Source organism: Hipposideros armiger, unplaced genomic scaffold, assembly GCF_001890085.2.
Source record: "Hipposideros armiger isolate ML-2016 unplaced genomic scaffold, ASM189008v1 scaffold_408, whole genome shotgun sequence".
NCBI lineage: Eukaryota > Metazoa > Chordata > Mammalia > Chiroptera > Hipposideridae > Hipposideros > Hipposideros armiger.
The window spans coordinates 517,277-537,870 of record NW_017731758.1 but is presented as its reverse complement, the minus strand read 5'-3'; positions in this window follow the sequence as shown (position 1 = coordinate 537,870).

Genomic DNA, 20,594 nt, shown 5'->3' with positions numbered 1-20,594 from the left:
AAAACTCTTCTACCTTAATTAGTTAGTTGAAACATTAATTCGTGTATTCAGTGCTAGAGGACTCTACTTCCGTAATTGTTTATAGGCCTTCGAGCCATCTGTAGAAATGAGAGTTAATATAGAGTCTAGCCACTAGATTAACCTAAGGAATATAATGTGTAATGAGAAAGCACTCAGTAAAATAGAATTGTACTTTATGATTCAGAAAAGAAGTACTTTGAGTTACCTGAACATGGGGTAGACATCGTGTTTACCACATTTAAGCAGTTGCTGAGATCAGTCCTTTTATTCTTATTGTCCTGAAAATCTACCCACTCTGCCTCCTTTCTGTTACTACTGCTCTGTTCTGGTCCCAGGTATTTCAAGTCTGGACTATTAACCTCCATGGGAGGATTATTTCACTTCTTTTCATTCTGTGAAAAGTTACACATGAGGCAATGAAAAATGGTCTTCCCTAACATTTCTTCAGTTTTATACTACAGATGAGAACATGTTTCATGCCACTCAGTCTAGCTATTTTATGGCCCTGTACGAGTAATCCTAACTCTCCCATATGCAGCCTGGTTATAAGAACGCACAGGCAGGCCCTTGTCCTGCACAGATACCCTTCTCTTCCTACCTCAGCATGAAGGGCTTCATGCACAGGTATGTAGAACTCACACCCCACAAGTTCAGTCTCATCCCACTACCCCCTCTCGTGTGCTGCACACAGCAGATTCTACCTGACCTTGATCCTAGAGGTGTTCGCAGCAGCAGTACGAGTCCACTCTCCGGAATGGACAGTGGTCTGGGAAGGTCCTGGCAGCAGGCTCTGGGTCATTTGGGCAGGATCTCATTTGGATTTCTCTCTCTATGGTGAGAATTTAGAGCATGGGGGTCAGACCGGGGCCCCTATCATATGGGGTAGGTCCAAGCTTGCTGGTCTCTAAGGGTGAAGTTGATTCTGCTTCTACTTAGAGATGTATACATAAGGGACATGTGACATTTAAACTGAAACTGAAAAGAGTAGATTAGTCATAGATTTAGGAAGGGTGAAGATTGCAAGGAGGAGATTACAGAGAATGGCTACCATAGAATGAGGAGAAGAAAATTTTTGTCCAGGAAGTCATTGAGTTTGAAGGCCCAGGTGGTAGAGGTGTCTATCTTCATGTAGACCAGCAGTTCTCAACCTGTGGGTCGCGACCCCTTTGGGGGTCAAACGACCCTTTCGCAGGGGTCGCCTAAGACCATCGGAAAACAAAAAGATATTTACATTACGATTCATAACAGTAGCAAAATTACAGTTACAGAGTAGCAACGAAAATAATTTTATGGTTGGGGGTCACCACAACATGAGGAACTGTATTAAGGGGTCGCGGCATTAGGAAGGTTGAGAACCGCTGATGTAGACACTGATGCAGCCTGGAATGATAGCCAGAAAAGTGTGTAGAGAAAGACAGTGAGCCGTGAGGAAGGGTCATCATTTGAGTGGATGGGAGTGTCTTGGGGGTCCATAGATGGCAGCAATGAGCCTGCACTCTTGAGACTGGGAGAGGGGTAAAGCAAAATGAAACAGAAAGCTCAGAGAAACAGGAAATTTTACAACGCGCATTGGGAGAAAAAAGTACAGGCGAATAAGGAGGAAGGAACTCTGTTCCTACTTCCTGACCTCAGGGAAAGAATAAAACCTCCACTTGCGAGCGTTGAAAAGAACGATTATCTTTGGAAAACACAGGCTTCCTATATGGCAAGGGAAAAGGGGGAAGGTTGTGCAAAGAAGTGAAAGATGTACCCAAGTGGCTGACTACCATGCTGACATTCCAGAGGGCACAGTGCAAATGTTTAGAAGAGAGGAGAGAAATGTGGGGGCATAGAGAGAAATGCAGGGGTGAATATAAGAGACAGGAGACATGAAGTCTCCCATCTCTTGGAAGGCGCTGCTCTCTGGCCTAACAGGCACTCTCTGCTGGAAAAGGGAGGCTCAGTTGTAGGGCTACGTAGTCCTCATTGGTCCCACTGATGGCTGTGGTAGATACAGCAGTGACCATGGTACCCAGCATGCATTGGAGGGTGCGGGGATAAAGGGTCACTGATTTATGGGGCTATTTGCTTGCTCTGCTTTAGTCAGTCCACCTATTTTCTTGAGTCTCATGAACTTCACAGCCCTGCAGAGTTGGAAAGGGGAGTGCTGGGTATTTGACTAGTGAAAAGAGTCCACCCAAGTTTTTCTCACTAGTGATACATTTGATCCTTGAACAACATGGGGGTTAGGGGCGCTGACCCCCACACACAGTAAAAAATCCACGTATAGCTTTCGACTCCCCAAAACTTAACTACAATCATCCCTCAGTATTCACAGAGGATTAGTTCCAGGTTGATTCTAGGTTGGTTGAATCCACGGATGTGAAACCTGGGGATTCGGAGGACCAACTGTATATTTATTGAAAAAAATCTGCATATAAGTAGACCTGTGCTGTTCAAATCCATGTTGTTCAAGGGTCAACTGTTTTTGCTTTTTCACTTTACAGTAGTCCTAAAGTTTTTTGTTTGTTTGTTTGTTTTTAAGGATGAAATCCCCATTATTTATAGACACTCATAGTATTTCCCCAAGCAGCATCTTTCTAAATTTGTAGTTTACAGATTGCTCCAGTCAGCTATATTACAGAGCCATCCTCTGTGACCTGGAACATGACATTTGGAAGCAGATCTTGACAGGAGTTTTGAAGAGGGCTCTCAGCTAGTTCCTGCACTATGCTTTTCTCTACTAAACTACAGTCCATCATTCATCTGACCTGCCTTGCCTCTAGAAAGTTCACCCCAGCTTTCCATTCTCCAACAGGGTTTCTACAGTCTTTGACTCACCTTTCCGTTTAACACAATTTTAGCAAGGATTTAACACATACAGGGGGAGGAAAACAGAACACATTTCTGTTGAATAAATGTTTATTTTGACTTAGTGCCCTCTTAAATTGTAAGTTCCTTGAAAGTGGAACTGTGTTCTGACATCATCAGTGATAGAAAACAATTGCTTTGAAAATTATGTGTTCTGGAAACTTGGGAGCCATCATCTGGGCTCATGTGTTTTATGCATGTTTTTAATCACTCTTACTACAACTTCCTGATTCCTTAACCTTAAGATTTCGTATCATGTGTCCTACGACTAGGGCTTCTCTGCGGAAGAAAGTAAATGCCAGAGACAGTTGTGTTCAGTGTCATGGATACAGGTCTTTCAAGGAAGCATTTCCTGCTCTACATATGAAACTTATGTTTGGCCTGAAACCCAGTTGTAAAGTGTCTCCCGTGTAAATGATGAGCACAGGATTTTGGCAGTGTCACCTCGTGTGCTTGATATCCAGATTTACTGTCTGATCCTGGATATATTTCAATGAAACGAGACCTTTTAATAGTAGAGGAAAAGATATTTGTGAAACTGTATAACTGCGATAGCAATTATGAAAACAAGAAACACTATATAAATGCCTTAGACTGGAATAACTGTAAGACTTAATCTGGAGTAGCTTTTCCTTCTTTGCCCAATAAATTCTATTTAAATTATTTGCTATAGCATTAAACTTCCAAGGGAAGTTATGCATGGTCTCCACCTGTTTTAAATACTGTGTGTCTCAATTACAAACTTGCCCTTGTGAAACGTTAGAGTCTCACAATCCATGTTAAAGCTAACGTTTAACTGGAAAATACATCAGTTAAATTTATCTTTTAGATTTTATGTAAAACCCATGCATGCTGGCACTTTGTATGCCATTAACAGAGACTGAAATCCTATTCTTTTTTTAAAAGTTCATTTTCTTTTTCAGGACCATGAAATACCAAACTGAACTTGACCCCAAACAGACTCTCCGTTTCAAACTGGATATGAAAACCATTTAAGAATCATGTGTGAGTCAACTTCATGAACAGAGAAGGAACATTTAAAATTTCTAAGTCCTCTCTGAAGCCTTATATGTATATTTAACAATGCTATGATGCAGCCCAGCATATACAAAGACTCAAGTAATTGGTGTAGCTGTAGAGTGAACATAATTGCTCGTATCAATACTGTATTCCCCTCCCTCACACGCTGACCTGCACAGCTACATTTACAATTACATTTATTGCCAAATATATTGTTAAGTGGACAAATGGGTCACTGGCTCTCCACAGGTGTGTGCATATTCCTGAACCAGTTACAAGTCACAAAGAAATAAAAAGTTTGGCTGGGATTCTGGAACTAGCACACTAAGCTATAAAAGTACAATTATGTTTGCAATTTAAAATGCCTTAGTTACACAATAAATAGGATGCGGCGGGGGGGGAAGGTAGGCACTTGAAAGTAAGCATGTGACCACAAAAAGCAGGGAGATGTTCTAGATGAGACTGCCACCACTCTGCAGCTTGGCAGGGAAGGCAGCTGGCATGAGCATGTGTCAGCAGCAAGAACCAGGTCAAAGAGGGAGTCTTCTGTGACTCTAAACTAAGAATGGAGTTTTGCTTTGAGAAAGTCTTGTCTGCCAGGGCAGAAGTCACATGTTATAGAATTTTTATGAATACCAATTTATCTCAGGCTATTGTACTATAACGTAGAATGTATGAATATGATTATAAATACATTTATTTCTTTAGGTCTTTATAAAAACAGAAGGATGTTGCCTCATTTGAGGGATGCAGTTTTTAATTCCAAGTAAAAAATTTGTAGAAATTCTGATAAGAAATATATGTACATTTCTATACTTACTTTATTAATCACATGAACATATGTTGAATATTGCTATGTGCCAGGTCTTAATGTGGCTCAGCAAAAATATGTGGTTGCATAAAACCATCTATTCCTTTGGAAAGCTCAACTCAGTCTGAGAAATAGACATGAAAAAAAAAAGTTGATCATGATAAGGATCAATTTTTCTTTCCCTCTCCCTACTCTTCCTCCCCCTCTCTTCTCTTTTCCCCTTTCCCATCCCCCTCTCTCCCTTATTTAAGATTTCTAGTTGTTTTGAAGGACAGCACAGAAGGATCATTGTTTAATATAAAGGCTTTGGACTTTGATAGACCTAGGCTGGAGTCTCATCTTTAAATGGCATTAATTTCTTAACCATGGGTGAATTGTTTTATTTCTTTCAGTTCAGCTGCCATATCTGCCATGGGGCTGTTGTGAGGGATACATAAAATCATTTGGGTAAAGTACTAAGGGCCTTAGCTGACTCCATCAGCATGCCTCCTTTCATGTTTAGGCCTGAGACTTCCCATTGGTGAAAGGTGAGAATGGACAGCATGTAAAGGGGGACATGTCCTAACTACTTTGGTTAGGACTTTGGCTAGTTTAGTGTTGTTGCTGTCATTGTCCTTTCCTTAAAATAAGGTGGTTGAAGCAGATGGCCTTGGAAATGTTTTACTGTTCTGATATCGCCTCCCTTTCTGCTCCCTCTGAGAAACAATACAGATACAAAGCAGAAGGGGGGAAAGATGATGTTCCAAAATAGGTTTAAAAAATTCAAACCGTGAAATAAAAATAGAACTTTAGAAGAGATCAGCATCGATTGCAATCACATCCCTTTTTCTGGACAAAGAGCAAGATACCTGATTTGAAAAATATGGCTGTACGTATGGGGCCAATGAACACCATATTAGAAATCAGGATTCTCCAGCAACACCTAGGGTCAGTACTTTTCCTTACTTCAGTGGATCTGTTAGGATGACAGTGAAAAAAATGAGTTCTTGGATTATTGCCATTGGGTGTCTAAAAATAATATGTGGGCCAGGATAAGCTTATCTTGCTTTTGTACTTTCTGAACTGAATTGGCTACAGAGAATGCCAGGCTTAATTCTCAATGGGCCAAATCCCTTCAGTGAAGGGGAGTCTTTCCTACCTTTTGGAAAGATTCAACAACAAAAATGATTGACCCATAAAAGGTCTATAAAAGAGATCATTAAGAAAGATCCTCTAGCTTGATTAACCATCTGTGTATGCAGTTCTGAGGCAATACAACTTGATATATAAATGTTTTTATTGCCACAAAGTAATATGGAGTACAATAAAGAATATTTCAGTGTCAAAAGCCACATTAGCACCAAAATAAAATGAGGCAAAAGCAATTCTGTTGATGATTATCACATAAATGCTTATAAATTTAAATATCCAATTCAAAGATGTTGGTTGGTTTTCTTCTTCATTGTACACATATTTCTGTCTTTCTCCTTCCATTATTATTTATTTCTTCTTCCATCACGATAGAGTTGTATTGTCTACAAGCACAAATAAACTCCAGGACAATTTTATATTAAGTATCTTCATAGTTATTTTATATAAAATAACCTTAAGAGAAAAAAATATGTATTACCTTTAAAATTAATTTTTTTAAAAATTCAATTATTTTATTATTTTTTTAAAAGAAGATTTTATTAGGGAATTGGGGGAGGGGAACAGTGTTGGGGAATTGGGGAAGGGGACAAGCCAAGTTGTTGTTCTTCAATCTTCGTTGTGGAGGGCACCGGTCGCCATCTGGCTGCCTGATGACAGCTTGTGGCCTCTAAGCTCAAGGTGCTGTGTTCAATATTAGTTGCGGGTGGGTGTGGCCGCCATTCCATGTGGGAGTTGAACCAGCAGCCTTGTTAAGAGCACACGCTCTATCCACTGAGCCATCTGAGTGGCAGCTCAGCTCAAGGTGCCGAGTTCAGTCTTAGTTGTGGGTAGGCATAGCACACCATCAAACAGGCAATCTTGTTGTTACACCAGCTGAGCCATCCTGCCACCTGTTGGCAGCTCAGCGACAGCTCAGCTCAGGCGCTGCATCACTGGCCCTGTGGGAATCGAACCGGTGGCCCTGTTACTCAGAGCTCTCACTCTTAAGCCAACTCTTAACCAGCTGAGCCACTCAGCTGGCCCTAAAATTAATTTATTTTATAGAGCAAAAGAGACTTGGATGTTTCAATTTTTCATTAAAATATTTTTTCAATTCATGATTAACATATTAAAAGCTATAGCATCAAGAAAACTCCAGTGAAATACAGACATATTTATGCCAAAATAGAGAAATGGATTAGGTATTAACATTCATTAATTCATTCAACTTATTGACTCCTACTAGGAACTAGATATTGGGAGTGGAAGGAAGACTGTGACAGACACCTGATCTCAAATAGCCACAATACTTTAGTGGAAGCACATCAGTACGGATATAATAGTGATAAGCATAAGGTAATGGGGTACACACAGGAAGGGCCCTGACTTTTATGGAAGGACAAGGAGGGTTTCTGGAAGTACATAGCATCTGGACCTTATAGGATGAGAGGTTTACAGAGGTGAAGAGAAGGGCACAGTCGGCAGACGAAGCAGAGTACGAAAAGGCACAGTGAAAGAGCATGATCACACGATTTCAATGTACTTACCACTACTGTAGTGGATGCTTAAAAATAGTTAAGATGGTAAAGTTTACATTTTATGTATTTTCCCACAATTAAAAATATAACATGGTTGTCAACACAGTACACAAAAAATCTTAAAAATTGGCATACTGTGAGAAGTTCATGCGATACAACAGAACCGGTTGTAGCTGAATCCTGTGCACGACCGAGCCTCCTTTCCAGTGAGACTCATGACCCATCTACCACAAGCGAGACGGCCCTCGTTAAACTGACTTTTTGGCCCAAACATCCGTATAGAAAACTCTTCACAAGTAGTTTTCTTTTTTTTTGCTAAATTAACTAGGCCAATATATCTTTGTACTAAAGCAAGCTGTGGGGACTGCCCTGTTTTATCCTCCATAGCCTAAACCCAAATTTGAGATTTTTAAGGGGAGGTTGAACCATGCATGATCTCTAGCACCAGAGAAAATGAATCCAGAGAGTGAGAGAGAAACATAAATTGAAAATCTGTGAGACATTGGTGTAAAAAAGAGAATGTTTGCCTCCATGCCCAGACCTCCAGCTTCCAGGCTAGGCCAAGACCATTCGCAGAAAGAGGAGAGATTTGCTGGGTACTCAGAGCTTTACACACATTCAGCCCTCTCTCAGGAGGCTGGTTTTATTATCCACATTTTACAACTAAGGAAACAGAGATTAAAATTTTTCTCAAGACCATACAGCTGGGAATTTGCAGAATACATATTCAAATTATAGTCTTTTTTTATTATCAAACTTATGATCTTGAATTATATCTTAGATGTTTATGGGTGGATGTATGTGTATAAATATTTTTTAAATATATTATATAAGGAAAAATACACAATATGGAAATACTTAGGTATAGTAACCAAAGAATATAATTCTGTTGTTTATTTCATTTGTCTGTAAAATTAAACTGATAAAATTCAAGGAATCATATTCACTTGGGCCCAATTCTGTCAGCACATGTTTAAAATATTAGCATGTGCTTTATTATAAACTCATTTAAGTTTTTGATAAAAATTATTGAAATAGTTCATTTAATTATTTATCATAGTTTCTATTTCCTAAGAACTGTGCCACTTGGTATAAATAATAAATAAATTGAACAGATTTTACTTATTTAAAATGTAATTCCCCATACATTCTCTATATATTTATTTTTATTTTCATGTAAAAGTTGTAAACTATATTTATTAAAAATATACTATGTGGCATGGGATTTTAAAAATGTTATTTTACAACAGCACTAAGCTTATAACTTCTATATATTATAGTCTAGACTTCTTTATGCAAAATACTCATAAGCAAATCCAAAATAAATCACTGTATACATTTTACTCTCAAAGACACATTTGGAGTAAGTATCTTTACAAACTCAAGCAGTAGAATCTGCTAAGGATCTGATTTAATGTGTTTAACTTTATTTAAAATTTAATGATTACCATAATAAAGACATCATTACACAATGATAACCCAAACGGTGATTAACATTTCTATTTTGTTGCTTCAAGGTCAACATGGTGGCAGAGCAGCCTCTTCTGTCCTTTGCTTTGTGACACTCCATTTCACAATGCTAAACATTTGTAGCATAGATTGATTTGGCTTTTGGCCTCTCTCTCTGAGCTGGATCTAAATCTTGGTGTTAGAGGCAGGAAAATTAATGAGTCCACCAAGCTGCCTCATTTTCTGCTTTACTCTTTAAATGGTAATTATAGTGACACCATTTATGCTATTATGGTCAAACATTTCCATTAGAAAACTAGTCTTTCTTCTGAGATTAATAGTTTACCTAATAAAACAATCTACAAATTTAAATTAGACAAAAATATGTAATCCACTAAAACTGAAATTGCAAGCTTGAAGACAAAATTGAGAAAAAGTAAAAACATGCAATGTGGTACAAATTGAGCACTGCACAATTCTAGGGAATGCTGATCACATAGAGCTCTACACCAACACTTCTAGGTTCCAAATTAATTTGAGCAACTTAAGTAATGGAGGAAAGAAACTACAGCTGTAATAGGCTAAAAGTTAATCTATGAATAAGTACTTATGAAGTGCTGCATTCAAATTATAGATGGCAGGCACAGTCTCAAAGAAAATTTATCTAAGGTGCTGCACACTGAGAGTGACAGATTCAGCTGGGATAGAAGCTACTAAAGGTGATATTATAAGAGCTGGGGACTAAGGGAGTGAAAGTTCATATTGAATCATATGGGAATAAGAGTTTACAGGACAACCCCCACCCCCACCCCCTGATGCTTCAGTTCCTATATTTGTTACAGGAATAGCTCCTATTTAGCTGAGGCTGGGCAGCTGGAAGGGTGCATCAAGTGCTCTGAGCTGTTGGGATTAATTAGCTGTGTTTATTTAGAGATTAATTCTTCTATCATGACAGATGGTCCCCCAAATATGATGTAGTCTGTTTTTTAGAGCATACTTTCTGGGTTTCCATTTTTTATTTAGGCCATGATAATACCAGGTGCTCTCAAGTTCCACATTGTATAATAGTAGTAGTGTGGAATTCATTTTAAATATTTTTTTCTCTTAGTTTTCTTTGTTTTTTGTTTTTTTGTGTGTGTGTGTTTTTTTTTTTTTTTGTAACTAGAGGCAATCTCTTTGAACCACAGTAGAAAGGTCAAGGTAAGGAGAATCTATTGTAAAATAATAGCATTTTGCAGAGCCCTCTTCTCCTCTACCACATGATTGTAAATCCTTATTTAGCCATCCTTTTGGGTTTATTTATTGGGTTTCTCACGGAAAATGTAAATAAGTTTCCATTTATCTTTTGCAGCTGGAAATATTTCAGCCAAGAACCAATAGTTGAATCCCAAGGGAAGGAGGAGGTGTGGGGCATGGTGAGCTAGCCTGGGGTCCTAGGGAAACCAAGAGGTCGGGTTCCTGGACAAGATGCTGGCCCAACAGCAGTCCCAAGAGTGAACACCTATGTTCCCAGAATGCTTTTTACTCTCTGAAATGCCTGGGGCAAAAGCAGAAACAGGAATAATTAAGGAAAGAGGATAAAAATTATGACTTCTTATGCCTTAGACTGAGGTCCGGAAGGTAGGACTGTGGCCCCACCTTCTTTCTACTGCACGCCTGGGGATTTTCCTAGCATCTGGTGGCTGCTCAAGGAATGTTTCTTGAATGAATGAATAAATACATGATTGTCTTCCCATATACTCTGTCTCATTTTATTCTGAAAACAGACTCTCTTGAATAGTAATGAGCACCACAAAGACTGACAAATATGTTCCAGATAACGTCTAGTAGAGGGCTCAGAGTCCAGTAGGCATCTAAGAGCTGTCACCATACCAGAGCACAAAAAGGAACCTGGGATTAGAAATGCGAATGTATCTAACCACGAGGCTCAAGGTGGTCAGGGAAGGGTTGTTTAACACCTGTGTGTACCTGGAGTCATGAAAGGTGAGCAAACACACTTTGGACACTGAAATGAAGGAATCTCCTTTCAAGTAAAAAAGTCAGTGTATAAGCAATCACCTGGTGATCTTATCAAAATGCAGGTTCTCTGATTCAGCAGGTCTGGGGTGAGATCTGAGATGTTCCATTTCTAATATGTCTTAGGTGATGCTGGTGGTCCATGAACTATACTTTCAGTATCAAGATGGCTGGGGGGGGGAACAACATGTTTAGAGAAATTTAAAAGATGTATTATCCAGAGCACTCTGCAAAGTGGTGGGCCTGTTCACCAGGGGACATCACGATGGGGGTAGGAAAGAAATATTATATATTCTTTTATTTCCATGTCCAATTCTGAAAATTTCTATTTATGTTTAAGATACATGACATATTAGAGTAGTGATATATGTATAAGACATACACATATTTGATTGAGAACATGCTCAATTTTTTACTAATAGAGGTTAGTGTTAGAACAAAATGATGGGTTTACACAGGACTGATACAGTGCCCATGGATCTTTATCTCATTTTTCAGACACTAAGGCTCTGACATGTCAAGTGATGTGCCCAGATTTGCAAAGCTGAGGCCCTGGTGCAGGCCTTCTGACTCCAAGCCGAGTGCTCTTTTTCCTCTCCTCTGTGCTTTGGGAACTTAGCTGGAGAACAGAGCAATAAAATAAGTCAGAGCGCCAGGAAGAGCCTCACCTACAAATGCACTTTTCTTCTGACCTCTAATAAAACACAAGCAGAAAAGGAAAGTTGTAAAAGCCAGATTGTCTTACATAAGCATCTCATTTGAGATAAAACCCTTCTTGCTGGTGTCGTTAATCACCTTACCTCTTCCCGTTCCCTCGGAATCCCTAGTGACAGAGCAACTACAAGCTGTTTTGTGTCTGGATTGCAGCTATCTCAAGATCATTTAGTATTTTTCACAGAGCTGTCCTGTAGAAATACAATAGGGGATGTGGACAAAGTCAGCTGTTGTGAGGCCAAGGTGCACAGTTAGTTGCCTGTGAGCCTGTGGGGACACCAAAATGACTGTCACATCTAATGGTGTCAGCCTGCGCTTTGAATATGGTCCTTTATGATTTTATTGTAACAGAAGAATGAAGCCATAACCTGGGGAAGGGTGGAGGGTAGGGTGGACATTGAGTATTACCCATGAAAGTACTTGCTATTTTTAGCTGTTTTGCAAATGAAATAAATTCCATTTTAACATTGCAGAAGACCTATAGCAAATCACCTTCTCCAGGGACCCTGGGGGGTGACCCAAGAGTTCAGGCCCTGCAGATGTACTGGATTTTCCTGCCCAGGGTATAAAAAGCAAAATATGCAACATTAAAAAAGCATTAAAAAGTCTATTTAGAATATGTGTGTGTTCTGTCCTTAGCCCCAGTCTGCAGCACTCCCTCCTTTGTTATTTTTGTTACCACTGTAGCCCTGCAGGCACTGGAGGTTTAGACTACTGAAGACTGGGCTCTTTCCAAGTGCTGACAAAGCATTCCTATCTAGAGGCTCCAGGGTAGAGACACTCACAGGCCCCTTACCATTTTCCGTGTTGACTTGTTCTTGAAAACTTCACCACCATGATTGCGAACCAAGTCTGAGGAATTTATTCCCATTAATTAATTGACTCATTCATTCCTTTACTCACTCAGTTATTCAACTATTAACTCCAGCAAGCAAGCTTTACTTAGTGCCTACTGAGTGCTGGTCACTGTGGAAGTCATGGTAGAAACAGAATAAACACGGTCCTCACCCATCAAATGCCGTCAGTCTAAGAGAGGGCAGATAAACAAATAATTGTAGTCTGATGGGATGTATGCTGGCAAGAAATAGAACCAATGTTGGAGAACTGTTTCTAGTTCCAGGTACTGCATTTGTTAGCAGTGGGAGGAAAAACCTGGGAAAGGCCTGGCAATCTCTGGAGACACCAGCAAATGTAATAATGTATGGGAGGAAAGTGGTATTTATTGAGTATTGGGCTAGCTCACTCTATCTATCTATCTATCTATCTATCTACCTATCTACCATCTATCTATCTATCTATCTATCTATCTACCTACCTACCTATCTACCATCTATCTATCTATCATCTATGTATCATCTATCTATTTATCTTGCCTTTGCATGTATATACATATACTGTATACACATACATATATGAATATACATATATAATACTCATATGTATATATGGAAATTTATACACATATATATGCATATATTTATACATGCACACATATTTGCATATATACACACATATAGTATGTAACCATATACATATGTGTATATGTATAAATGTAGTTTTTTCAAATGTAGAGATTATAAAGAACTTGACAAAGCTACTCTGAATCCACACAGTTGTGGCTCCAAAGCTAACACTGTTTCTGAAAACACGTTCTTAGAGGGCAGACACAACACCTAGTTCTTAGCACCTTACCCTAAATGCTTTAATTGAGTATACAGAAAAGAAGCACAGCGACTCTTTCAAACTTTCTTTGGTTACAGGAACTATTTACTTTTTCCTTTTTGCCTAGATCCTTTCATTTATCCTGGGTCACTCTAGTAGCACAGTGCAGTTCTAATTCCTTTCCTGAGACCTATCTCTCAATGAAGAACTCAGCTGTGCCAAGGAGTGACCGCCTAGGTAACAAATGTTTTCATGTTAATAATTCCCTTTTAGGGTGTTTGGGTCTTAGACAATCCACTTTCAACTGTTTAGAAATCATATTTCAGAATTTCTAGAGGGCATATTTTGTATTATGCCATGAATTGCTCAGTGGCTATGAATCTTAAAAAATATTTTCATGGACAATAATAGAAGAGAAGTTTTAGCCTAATCCTGCATGGCATTTTCTGGGTTTTACATATCAAATGTATGCAATCCTTGGTATGAGATTTGAGAAGCCCATTTAGTTGGGAGAAAAGGAAAGTTGGGTATAGCAAGGCATCAAAGCTCTTTCCATTTTCCCAGCCTATAAAGAGTACAGGTTTTTCCATAACTTGTAGGCCATCAGCTTACATTTCATACTGGTTCAATTCTGACTCTAACCTTGCCCACTTAAGGCCAAATGAAAAGGTCAGTAACTGGCCACCACCCTATCCACTTACTTGGTGTCTTAGTCAGCTCAGGCGCCATAACAATATACCACCGACTGAGTGACTTAAACAACAGAAATTTATTTTCTCACACTTCTGCAGGCTGTGAAGTCTAAGATCAAAGTGCTGGCTGATTTGGTTCCCTGGTGAGAGCTCTCTTCCTGGGTTGCAGATGGCTGCACCTTCTCACTGTGTTTGCACAGGGAGAGTGACTGAGCTCTCTCTCTTCCTTTTCTTGTTAAACCACAAATCCCATCATGAGGGCCTCACCCTCATGACCTCATTTAACCCTTATTACCCCCTAAAGGCTCTATCACCCAATACTGTCACATTGTGGGTTATGGCTTCAAAAATGTCTTTGGGGGGATGGGGGTGGGTACAGTTCAATTCATAGCATTTGGGTATACAGTATCCTGGGCATTCGTGACCTGTGGTACTCAAGCTGGGGAACGGGACTGTCCACACCAGTAAATCATTCTGTCTCAGAGCAAAGTCTAGAGACATAGACCAGCATCACTCCTAGTTGGCAGTTATGAGTGAGGCAATAGGCTGATGAAGGAAAATCTTCACTATTTACCAAAAGAAGAGACAGTGAGAGCTCCCTGGACCCTCAGGAAGCAGGAAGTCTCATGGGATGAAAGAGGTGGCTCAGTTCCCATGGAGCTTCGGGCATTCAAACAGTGGTCCTGTTTCCTGTGTCTCAGAGTGACCCTCTTCCCTTTAAAGCAGATTTCTCAGATTTATCTTCTAGCTTCTGCTCCACATCTCCTAATCCCTACAACCCTTCATCATCCTTCCTCCCCTGAGAGGTGCTTCCTCCCTTGTACCTTCTTCTCCAAATGTTCTTTTCTAACAGATCTTGATGATTTAGATTTTTAACAACAACTATAAGAGTTTTCCCTGGACATCAGGAATACTACCAGGAATTTGAAGAATGGGAAGGAAAGGAAGCATTCACATTCATATTTCTTTTATTCTTATTTATCTGATAAAGAAAAAAATAAAGTACTGCATTGCCCTTTTAAAATACTATTCAGATTATTTCATAGAGGGAACCTAACTCTAAAAGAATCTACAGACTATACCTTGATAGAGAATGGCAAATTAGAAACAAATAAACAAACAAAACCACATTTCTTAGAAAGGCTATTTTAAAACAGTATATACCATTATTGTTGTTTCACCTGTGAAGGCATCTTTGACCCTTATAGATGAAATTGAACAACCCTTCCTGTCTGTGGCCACTATACCTATCATATCCTTCTATTTTAACATCTATCGCATTCTCTTGCAATTGCATATTTGCAAACATTTCCCACCCTAGTCTTCCAATTCCTTGAGGGTAAGGGCTCTGTTGTTCTCACCATGGTATACTTAGTGTTGAGCAAGATACCAGAGACATGACAGTGCTTAATAAATGTTTATTCACTGAAAAAAAGTCCTTGGAAGATCAAGCAGACACTTCAGTTCATTCAGAGCTTATTGGGTCTTTAATACGTATGAAGTAGGTGTAGACAAAGTTATATCATTTCCAAAGCTGACCAGATTAGGACATCCTTGACATCTTATGAGCTCTTCAGCTTTGCCATTGCATAAAACAAACGATACTGGGGCTTATTTCAGTCCCCTTGTAATACAAAAAAAAAAAAAAAGACTCAAATACACTAATTAGCTATGGGAACTTTAGCAATTTGTGTAACTTATGGGCCCTATGTCCCCTTCTGAAAGTGTGTGTATTATACAGGACGATGTCTTAGTTTGCTTACAATACCACAACTCTCTTCTTTCTTGTGTAACAATAGTGTAAAGATGATACAAGAATTGGGAATATTTTAATATAAAGCTACACCAAGCAGTTTTGTGGAAACAGCAATTGTATACAATTATAGAATTTGCCATAACTCTACAAGATGAACTGCTCACTCTTTCTCTCTCATTTTTTTTAAAAAAAGAAATAGCCTTAGAGGGCATAGACCAGCTGTGACAATGCAGAATATTATTGAAAACCACACCTATATGGAGCAGGTCCTCAGATACAAAACCTTTTGTGAGATTCTGTGAAGTATTTTTGCTGTTATTTTGGGGAGAAGAGATTGGGAAATGACTGTGAGCCGACAAAAGAGGAATATGAGTGTGTCTTAGCCATTTATATCAAGTGGTAGTATTCATTGGGTAAGGTTTAGTACTTCTCATTCTAAAAGTTAGGCTTGCTTTTTTTAAAAAAAAAGAATCTGCAAAAAGAAAATATATGTGCTCACAGTTAGCATCTCAGTGATACATTTGCAGGCACATTCCTGTCATGTTAATGAGGCTTTTGACACTGTGTGGCCCCAGTGACAGTTGGATCCACAAACAGCAGTTCATCAATTGATTGCAGGTGTTTCCCCTTGGAAAGTAAAATCTGCGTGTACAGACCACAAGGTGAGGGAAAATCGATTTTCAACAGCCACACAATCTGGCGAGTTCTGAAATACAGCTTTGGGAAACAAATTCTCTTGCTGCTGTCCTCATATATAAATGTATCCTGTTTGTAAAATATGGACCAAAGACATCAATAGGAATAAGGATTCATCAGTTGAATACTAACTAGACTATACCTAGGAAAGGACGAAAACTGTTTTCGTAATTAATAGGAAGTAAAATCTCTTTGGGTCTGGGTGGGGGAGGGGGAAAGATCAACCCAGTTGAGAACCACTGATCAAGAGCCTTTATTGGGAAAAATATTTTACTTTCCTCTCTGTGCCTATATTACAACAATTGGACCTGGGAAATCAAGAAACAAAAATTCTGATGATCATTTCCTTCTGTACAATTTTAAGGACTATGACAATGTGGGAGAGATCATTCTGAGTTAGGACAAGTAGGCATAGATTTTAGTTGCTGGTTTTTTTTTTTTTCCAGTATGTCTGTGATTTTGAACAAGCTTCCTAAATTCTGGAGACTGTTTTCCTCATTTATAAATAGGGGTATTTTCTTCACAATACAGCAGTTCTATGCTACCTGCTTTGCACATTGGTTATAAAGATGAATGGAGGTACATGCAAATAATATTAAAATTTTAAACTTAAGATATTTGTACAAATGTAAGTACTACCTGTTCAGGTCATTCCTGGTGACTGCCAATCCGTTACCTTCCATCCCTCTTGTAAGCTTAATTTAAAAATCACTCTTTCCAGAAGCCCTTTCATGATTAATTTGAGCCTAATTCCACATTATGTAACTCTTCCTTCAGAATTTTTTTCAGAGCCAGTTTATGAGTCATTCAAGGAAATACGTCTTATTACTTCGTAATCACACCTCATTTGGGACCTCACATAGAATTACATAGCCTGATCACTCACTTCATTCACTAGATTTGGCTCCAAAAGACATGCTGTTTCCAAAACAAAATCAAAAGTCAAAGATTTGTCCACTTTGCATATACTGGAAAGACTGTGGTACTGACTCTGAAAACAATTGTGAAGGAGAGGTTTCATAAGGTTTTGAGCCACAGAAACTTGTGGAATTGAATATATTGCTAAAAAAAAGAATCATTTTGAATATGGATAATTATCATTTGAGTCTGTTTTATGTTAGTTAAAAAAATCTGTTCACAAATTTTTACACATCATATATGTTCGTATGAGGTTATTTATCCTTAGGTGCCTATTTTGCTATTTTGTTGCTTCTGTCATCAACTTTCTTGCTCCTCTCTTGCTCTGTGTGTTTCCTTGGTTAATTTGAATTCTGTTCTTAACCTATGCTTTCTCTTTGCAATTTAATATGGTCAAAGTAAAGATGCATCCTCTCTGACTAGTCTTATTTTCAATCCCTAACCACAAACCCCAAGTAAACAACCACTGCTGCCTGATGATCTTACTCTTTCCTTAGTTCATGGAATCATCTTTCTACTGATCTAGACTATTTTTTCTTGATTCTCTTTCTCTTTTGAATCTCTGCTGCCTCTTCTCCCAATCTCACTCTCAATTGATGACCTTACTTTTCTAACATAGTGAGAAAAATGAAATAAGCAGAAGACAACCTCCACAGATGTGACCACCACTTCAGCCTGTCTACCAGCCATTGTGTCCCGCCCTCTTCTCCTCTTGTGACTGGATGGCCTACTATGCCCCCACACAGAGCAGATCCCTGCACTCGTGCATGTGAGCCTCTTTCTCTTGGCCTGTCAAGGGCACTGCTCCAGATCTTCTACCTTCTCTCTTTCGTAGCATTCTTTCCCTTTTCACTGGATCATTCCCATCAGCATAGAAATCTATCTTAAAAACATCAGTCCCTTGATCTTTTCCCTTTAGTTTTTTCTTCCCATTTTTTTCCCCTCTCTTTAGCAAACCACCTTGAAACCATGTTCTATACTCTTTTCATTCTCTCTTACATTCACTCCAGCTGGGCGTATGACTTCATCACATCACCCAGACTGCTCTTGTCCGAGGCACCCGTTGGCCTCCTTGGCTGCATGCAATGGTAATGTTTCAGTCTTTATGTTACTCAGCCAACTGTCAGAATGTGAAGCTGTCTGTCACATCCTCCTCTTTGAAATATTGTCTTCACCTGGCTTCTGGAGATCCTGCTTTCCTTGTTTCTCCTTCTTAGTTTGTTTCTTCTCTTCTCCTTGTCTTTTCAGTGTCAGAGTGCCCAGGGCTTATGCTTGGTCATCTTCTCTTCTATAGATTTACTCCCTTGATGATTTTATTCAATGTTATGGTTTTCAGTAGCATCTGTACACTGATGATCCCAAATGTGTATCTACAGCCCAGACCTTAGTTCTGAATTCTAGACTTGCAAATCATGCTGCCCTTATACTATCTCCACCTGAATGTCTAATAGACATTACAAACTCATTAAGTTCAAAACCGAACTCCTGATATGCCCTGTTAAACCTACTCCACTCTTTGTTTTTCTTATCTGTGTTGATGGCAATTCCATCTTTGTAACTGTATGGGTCAATAGCCTCGACTCCTTTCTCTCATACTCCTCACTCAGTTCCCATAGAATCTTGTCAAATCTATCATAAATGTCCAGAATATGAACCACTCCTCCTCACCAATTTTACTGCTACTATCCTGGACTAAACAGCATCTGACTTCTGGATTATTCCAACAACCTCATGACCGGGCTCCCTAATTTTATTCTTCTCTGACAGTCTGTCATTAAGATAACATCCATAGTAATTTCTTTAAGCATCTCTTCATTCATGTATCTTCTCAGCTCAAACCATATATTTTTTTGTCCTCAGAGTAAATATGTAAGTCCTTGCAATGGCTTACAAAGTCCTACATGATCTGTCTTTACTTGTTTCACACCCACTTTTTCCCCTATGATCACATTTACTCTCTGCAATTCAGAACACTGGGCTTGCTGTTCGTCAAATGTTCCAGGAACATAACTGCCCCTGGACACCGCCTCACCTGTTTCCTCAGCATGGAATCACTAGCTAACTTCCTCAGCTCCTTCAGGTATTTCTGAAGTGTCACCTTCTCACTGAGGACTTCCCTTACCACCTTATTTAAAACTGTACCTCATGTCCCACCACACAATACAGCTTGTATTCTTTCCTCCTGCCTGTATTCCCAGTGCTCAACTCCTTTTTTCACCAATTTTTGTGGCACTTATAACCTAATATATAATCTAAATAGTGTTATAATTTTGTTATTTATTTCTGATTGTCTGTTTCTTTCAGAACAATATGAGCTCTATGAAGGAAGAGAGCTTTCTACTTTTTTTTTTTCTCTTTTACTCCCTCCCTGATCTATCCCAAGGGCCTAGAATTGTTCCCAGCCTATAAAGAATTCAGTGAATTTAAAAAAAAAAAACAACAAAAAACAACTATTATATTTTAAGAAAGAGTTGCCTCTCAGATATCAGTAATCTTATGTCTCTCAGTGAATTCTAATGTGCTTGAGGTCAGAGACTGTACTTCTTTGCTCAGAACCTTTATGAAACACTTAGACATATTTATGCATATATAAGAGTTTCAATAAATGCTTCCCAGATGATGCACATTTACAAATATAATCTTTTCAATGCTCATTTCAGTGCAGTGTTCATTTATAAATACACCATTTTCAGAACACTGAGTGCAAATGAAATAGACTTCTACACATGGCACAATGATCTTGGATTATGTAATGTTTCTCTGTTTCCTTTACTGGCTAGCAATTATAACAATGGATGTGTCACTGTGACCATATGCATGCTTGGTAGACAAAACAATGGTGCAAAAGCTTGACATTATAAACATTTTTCAGAGAGCCATTTGACAACTTTCTTTGAGTAGACAGCGGTGACCGAATTACATTCATAAGCAAGTAGGGAAAATTGATGCAAGAAAACTTGATTTTTCTAAGAGAAATAGTAGAAAAATGAGTCACAATTGTGTCAGATTTGGATAATCTTAGCAATAAAAGAGGCATCTAGGCATGGGCACTGTATACAAGCCTTTTGATCACACCCTAAGTGAGGTGGCCTGGGAGAGGCATTGTTAGCTATGATAACTGAAGAGGTAAGATACACAATTTCTTAACCCCATGAGGATGGGTAGAAACAGACACTATCACAGTTCAGTTTTGAAGTCTTTTGCTTTTCAATAAAAAAAACAAAAGTTTTTTTTATTTACTCAGGCAGTACATGAAAAATATTTTCTTACCCTTTATCCAATTCTTCTCCAATCTCTGTAATTTCTTTTCCATATAAAGTGAAAACCACTTTTTATTATTT